Raw genomic sequence first — 7,769 nt, forward strand, 5'->3', positions numbered from 1 at the left:
TTGCATAGGACCAAGGTTGTTGGTTAACCTAAGGAAAAACCAACTGAAGGCGAGATAATACATGTTAGGTTCTTGTGTAGGACCTTGACTCTAGTGTGGAGTCTAAATTTCAGGTTCTTGTGTAGGATCTTGGCTCTTGTGTAGGGCCTAAATCCCTAGGTTCTTATGTAGGACCGTTACTCTTGTATATGGCCTAAATTGTTAGGTTCAGGAGTATGACCATTGCTCTTGTGTCAGGCATAAATCTTAGAGTCCTTGTGTAGGGCTGTAAAGGTTAGAGGTGAACCTAATTTAAAACCTTCAATAGTGAAATTTGGTACACTCATGGGTTGAGTGCATCCACTGAGAGTGGAGTAGGCAAGTAGCCGAACCAATATACATGCTTGTGTTTGGGAGTGTCATTTGTGTAATTATTTAATTATGCTTGTGAGTTTGAATGTTTACATTTTAACATGCATGATTAGATGAATGCTTAGAGTTGATAGGTAGCACATCCCACGCACACATATTCACTATCATTTTATAGACTAGTTGCTTATTTACATATCATATCTAGTCTATGTGATTGGACTGCTTATTGGCTTAGAATCCTTAGAGTTATATTACCTTAGCTTAATTGTTAATTAGTTTAAGTTAGGCAATTGTTGTTTTTAATTGGTATAAATTTTTAATTGGTCCTAATCACCCCCTCTAGGACTTAGCCTTCATTATCTAACTCCGCCAAGCTTTCGCACTTAATGTATAGCGGTACAAAAACCGCAATTTTAGAATTTTCTCGATCGTGCAACATGAGACTAGCTGTTAAGGAACAATGTCCCTTGGTAGGTTGTCACTTACCCATATTACTTTGATCATAGCCTACACAATACATTCTGGATTCTTCTTTACTGATTTTTAGTTGGTCGACTGAACTTATTTCTTCTAATGAACCGAATTGGTCCCACTTCATCCCTGTAATAATAAGCCTCATTGGTGTTTGAGGTGGCCAAGAAAGGATTATTATCATCTAGGACCAGTTCGACCTTATCTTGGTTCTAGAAAATCACAAACTTATGTAGGGAGGATGAGATACATGCAAATGAATGAATCTAATCCTTGCCTAACAAAGTATTATAGCTTGATAAAGTACTGACAATGAAAAATGGTGTTAATATTGTCTTGGTCCCAACAGTCAGATCGACCGGTAGGATACCATGAGTATTCGTAACATGACCAACAAAGTTACCGACGGTCACCTTTATGCGAACAAATCAGCCACAGTCTTCCCCAACTTCGACATCATCCTTAATGGAAAAAGGTTAATAGCAACCTCATTGTTGACCATGATTCTGGTGATGGGGAATCCTTCAAGATGAGCCGAAATGTACATCGGCTTGAGATGTTGCATTATGTCGTGGGTAAGTCTCTTTATGACTAACCTTTCGAACGTAGCCTCCACCTCCACTGTGATGGTGTTGACATAAGGTGCTTCATCCATCATGGGTTCATTTCTAGCATATTCTTCGAATGGGAAAGAAGCATGCTATATTGTTATTGGGGGGTATATTCTTCTACATCGCTTACCATTCTATTTGGTTGAATTGGCTTGGCCTAGAAATGTAAAGGCAATGTGAAAACCAAGTTGCAATGGAACACGACTAGTGGCAATGTGCCAAATACAATTTCATCATTTGGACATTGCCCCCCTAGTGTTTCAAGGTCTGCTTCCATCCTGAGATTCTCCGTCTGATCAACGCCTCCATTGGCTAGATAGCTAGCCGAGGTGGTTGTTGGTGAGACAATTTGCAATGCTTCAGCGATCGATGTCAGTTCATTATCCAACCATTCATCCATTGGGAAGCATTTATCACTAAGGTGTCTGATAAATTACCGCAAATGTCCTCCTCCTTAGATCTTGCCGACTGATTAGGTCGATCGATAACATCGGAACCCTCGTTTTGTAACATAAGAGATAGTACTGCCCCTACTGTGTTTATAACTACCTCACCTTTAGATACGGGAATCTTCCAGAAGGGTTTAACTGAGATAACTCTAGCTGAGGCAAGTTCGTGGCTTCTTTTAACTCTTTTCTTATTACGACCCTACGTCTTTGCCATTGACGCTTTTGGGTTTGAGTCAGCACCTCTAGTGTTGCTGGAAATTTTGGGTGCACCACCCACTTCCATACCTTTCTCAAGTCATTGGGGGTTTGACCATCCTTCGGCTAGATGACTCAACTCATTGGTTGTAGTTTGGGATCGCTCGCTGCGGCCGATGCTGGTCGTTTCCCTTGATTTGCCTCGGGGACATGTAATGACCGTGCCACCTTTATTTGGGAGGGTTCCCCGCATCCAGGAATAGTCCTTCGAGCACATCAGTCACATAACAACGAGCCTTAAGTGTTAGACTGATGATTACTTGACTAAAAGAATTGACGTCGCCCTCGTACCGACTATCATGATACCTCTCCTTGATTGTTCAAGCCAAGATCGACCCTTGATGATGGTAGATTTCTTAGATTGGTTGTGACCATATTGACCTCAAGGTTGGACGAGAATGGGTCCATGTCAATTAACATGGCCACTTCACCCTTTTCAGGAAACTTCAACAATCCTCGATTGACATGATCCTGAATGATGTTCTTAAATACAATACATTTATTAGTTGAATGAGACCGAGTTCTATGTCATTTGTAATATTTAACCTTTTGGAATTCGTCAAGTGAGGCTATTTTATGATTCATAAGAATTTTGATAAACTTTTCGACCAACAGAATGTCAAATATTTCCTCAGCTCTTGTGATGTCAAAGATATAAATCTTTTGAGCTTTCTGTGTGGTTGATGCGGTTGATTACTCTTTGACCAGTGATGAACATACCAATGGCTTCTTAGCCACCACCTTGGTGATTGCAGCCTCGTAATTCAGGTTGTGGTAATATGTTCCTAATGACGAGTTTTTTTGTCTGTTTCCCTCTTGTACGAGTTCCTTATATTGAGAGACTTTTTTAATTAGGTCGTATAAATCTATGAACTTCTTACAAAGTTTATACTCAAGCCCATCTTCTACAAGTTGCACATTTGAACCATGTAATATAACCCACGTCTCTCTGGGTACTGCCAAAAGTGGGTGAGATCAGCCATAATTATCTCAATGTTTTTAGAGAAAAATTGAGCATGGAACTTCTCCATCACTTGCATGTGTGTACTCAGTCAGACAGTAAGTTTCAATACTATGTGAAGGCCGCTACCATTATTGAATGACCAAACAATTGTAATTTATGATAATCATCGTTGGCCAATTCACAGCATTACATAGTAAATTGACCAACATGTTCGATAGTTGATTAACTGGGCTCACTTGAAAATGATGAAAAATCTGGTCGATAGTTCCTTGGCAATGGGTGTTGCCGATCTATCCAGTCGAAGTATGTTTTATGATACACTGGGATAGTGTTGTGGCTAAGTACTTGACTAGCAACTTATTGGACAATTTGGACAATTTAGTTGTGATCCATCAACTAAGGTTTAAAGACTTGTGGCGGGTCAGGGCCAAATCGGTTCAAATTATCCTGGAATCTGGAGATTTGCTAAGGATTGAACCCTTATGACAATCCTTGCTTCTGATTCTTAGGTATAAAGTTTCTAGCCTCTAGTACCGGTCGCCTAGCTTCCACAGGAGGTGGAACATTTCATGTCTCCTAAATTAGGATTGGTGGTGGATTCTGTGGCCGAGGGGGCATGAATGGAAGTGGAGCTGCGTTGCCAATAGAACTTTCCTCGGCATTGTATTGTATCACCAATGGTGTTTGTTCGGCCATTATAGTCGTCAACCTATGCATGGCCTCAGTTTGGCTAGCCATATATCGATTAGTATTTTTAGCTTGAATACGAAATTTCTCTCCTTGGGCCCTTCCATATTCCTATACAAGCTGAATACTCTGCTGTACAATTTGTAGCATGATAAGTATTTTGTCTAGAAGAACAGTTCAAGAGGCTGATGCTCCTTCGTGATCCCCAGTACCATGTGTTGGACTATAGTTCAGATTTAATGCCTCAGGGGCTGCTGGAACCGACACATCCTCGATTGGAGGTGGTGCGATTAGCATAGAGGGGTCGATCCCAGCAATGCGGGCAGTTCTTCTATTCATAGTTGGCAATATTACACCAGTAAGTTGAAGACATGGTCCCACCGGGCATGCCAAAAATTGTTGTGTAGTTCTGTTTTCAGTTGTACATGTGCAGATGTGCTAGAATTGAAATTATAACTCATTTCAAACTGAACAACTATGACCCTAAGCGCTAAGATAGGTAGACACGTAGTGTATGACTGAGATCTGATGAGATCAACCTCCTATTCAGCCACTCACTCAATGTGTAAACAGGATCAGGCAATATTCAGAGGGTGAGGTTCGTCCTCTGATGATGGGTTGCACCTTTGCCTTTCGTACAAAAGGACTTTTTAATACAGATAAAGTAAAATAAAGAAGGGATTCTTACGGTCGGTTGTGAGAGACACTTATTAAACACCTTTCCGAGTGAAGAACTAAATCCATCATGCGAGCATAGACTCAAATTACAGCTAAAATTATCGGCTTACTTGATTAACGCTATGGATTACACTACGGAATGTAAACATCATGCTGAAATCAAAGAATTACACTAAGAAATGTAATTTACTCAACAAGGAAAGTATAAGATTACACTCTGAAATGTAAATTAAGTGGCAATTGAAAGGTAATGTTTGATTTGATTTGGGTTGGTATGAGACGAAATCTTCTTACTTGGTTCCTTAGCTATTTATAACCTTCATCCGCTTATCTAGATTCTTCCCATGTTATGACAGTTGCTATAACCATTCACCACTATTTGGCCTTTATTTCTTCTTCTTCCGTTTGTCCCGTAACTGCTCTTACATGTTTACTCTTTCATCGACCACTCGAATAATGATGTGGCACTGTTTAATGCATTTCAGTTGTATTACCAAGAAATCTTCTTTGTACATATCCTTAAAATTTTGAATACACCATGCATATCTATACAGATCACACATAACCTATTCTGATTTGTTCTTATGAGGAATGGAAGGAATGGCGATCATGGGGATGAACAGAAGGTAGTTTCCAAAACTCAATGTTTTTAATTTTCATATACATCCACATATGCACATGTCCGTATGACTTAGCTGTGATTCGCACATCGAACGGCCAGTGATAGAGGTTGACTATCCAAAGATCATGGTGCATGGTGGCCCACTTAAGCAAATGAATTGGATTGTCGAAAAACAATTATAATCAGACATTCTACAATTGGATAGCCTTGACGAGTTTATATCAAGAATATGGATCCTTACTTGCCACAGTCAGAAAATTCATGTTTTTCTTTTGTGTAATTGGTCCCATTATCACTGATCATTAACACTGATGTTGTCAGCACTGTTGCATTAAATGTAGTGTGTGATGATATCAGATTGCAACAAATAGAAGCAGAGGATCTAGATTCTTATATCAAAACTAACAGTTAGATTTGGATCAATGTTAAGATGGGTGATTGGTTACAGTCGGGGTGATGTATAGTGCCAATGGTCCTTATAGATGGTGTGGATCGCATGGATGGACCACATTGCATGGTTGATAGGATGCCAGTCCTTACACGCCATCCAACATCTACACTTGAAACCATCTCTTTACATTTTTTTTTGGGGATTTTGATCAAAGTAGCCTTGTGGTAATGTCAAATGCTTAAAAAATTAGGACTTAAAAAAATGCTTTTGATAACGCTATGACTATTAAAAAATGGAGCAAAATTGTCTTTGCTTGGAGCCATGCCCATATAGACTTTCTTTTCCTTCCTTTATTTCTTTCCTGTGACTCTTCTTATTTCCTTTTCAAACATGTCTTTGGAGGACCCACCACCCCTCCTTCGACTGCATTTTTCAATGCACGGTCACTTCCATCAACTTTTCCAAGGTATGGGCACCACCAACAACTTCTATGCCCCTAAAAATGGGTGTTGTTTTTTGCTTTGACGACCACATTTCTTAGAGATGGAAGCCATTGATAGGTAGATGACATTTTGAATAAAAATTTTTATTTTATTTTATTATAGAATAAAATTTTCATATAGATGGAAGTCATTTTTAGTTGTAGATAGAGAGGGATGGTCATGGTTGTTTTCATGAGAAGAAGTGATTATCGGAAGGGATTTGAGGTGGAGGGATAGTTGTGGTTGTCATGTGGAAGACAATGAAAGAGACAAAATTTAGATTTTATAATGTATTGCCTTAGAAGACAATAAACATATATAACTTGTTAAGAATCGAGGTTATTATGTGTTAAGGGTCAGGGTCATGGTTGTCATGCATTAAGGGTCAAGGTTGTCATGTGTTAAAGGTTTGGCTTGTAGTTCTCATGTGTTAAGGGTCGAGGTTGTCATGTGCTAAGGGTCAAGGTTGCCATGTATTAAGGGTTTGTATCATGGTTGTCATGTGTTAAGGGTCAAGTTTGTCATGTGTTAAGGGTCTGGGTCATGGTTGTCATTGTTTGTTCGTTGCTTTCATAGTACGAGTGGTCATGGGCATGCCAGAATTGGGATTGTGGCTCCAATTCAAGCAAGACAACAAGGACCCCGAGAGCCAAAGTAGGCAGACAGAGTATGACCAAGTTTTGAGAAGATTAGTCACCTATTCAACTACTCACTCAATGTGTAAATGGATCAGGTGATAGTAAGAGTGTGGGATTCGTCATCTGATGATGGGTTACTCCTTCACCTTCCATATGAAAGGACTTTTTAATATAGATTAAACAAAATGAGAAAGAAATCCTTACAGTTGGCTACTGTTAGTTACTAAAGGATACTCCTCGAATAATCGAATGAAGTTCATCGTGCGAGAGTAGACTCCAATTATAGCTAAAGTTATCAGCTACTAGATTAATGCTATGGATTACACTACATAATTTAAATGGCAAGTTCAGAAAGTAAATGATTATGCAAAGAAAAATAATTTACTCAACAGGGAAAGTAAATGATTGCACTAAGGAATGTAAATTGATAGGATAATTGTAAAGATAATTGAAAGATAGATTTTAGATTGCTTGGTTTGGTATGAGACAAATTTTCTATTTGCATTGCCTTCCTATTATAAGCTTTAATCCAACAGATCTGGATCCTTCCCATGTTCTGATGGTTATCGTAACTGTTTCCCATTATTGTCTTTTAGACACTTCCCACATTCTTGCTCCCTTGACCTTTCTTTCAACCACCTGTCTAGCGATCGTACAAATTCAGCCATTGGGCACTTGTCATTTGGTCATCTAAATTTGATCCCACCCTTATCAACCGCTTGGGTGATGTACAGTCATGGCTGATACGTTGTCGCTCCACTTTCCTAGACACAACCATACATATCTGCAGAAGATCTTATAGCTATAACATGCGTGTCCATACAGATCACACATAAATGACCTTGATTGGCTAAAAATAGGACTCAGCCGATTCTTTTGGAGAAAGTGACATTGACGTTTGATGCTTCATTAATGATGTAATAAATGTCCACACATGTTACCCAAATGCGAATTTCCTTTGACATTTATCGTCAATCTTAGTCACATCAAATCGAGGGGTTGAATGAATTCCCTATTTACACCATCTCTTCTAGCCATTCTACCGAAATAATCATGATTTCGCAATAAATGCCTCTTCCATTCACGTCTATATATTTCGCACTTTGAATCTGATTCTACCATGCTTCTGGATTTCTTTTCTCTGCAACTTTCTTTCCAAAACCTTTACTT

This window comes from Magnolia sinica, chromosome 1 (assembly GCF_029962835.1).
Source record: "Magnolia sinica isolate HGM2019 chromosome 1, MsV1, whole genome shotgun sequence".
NCBI lineage: Eukaryota > Viridiplantae > Streptophyta > Magnoliopsida > Magnoliales > Magnoliaceae > Magnolia > Magnolia sinica.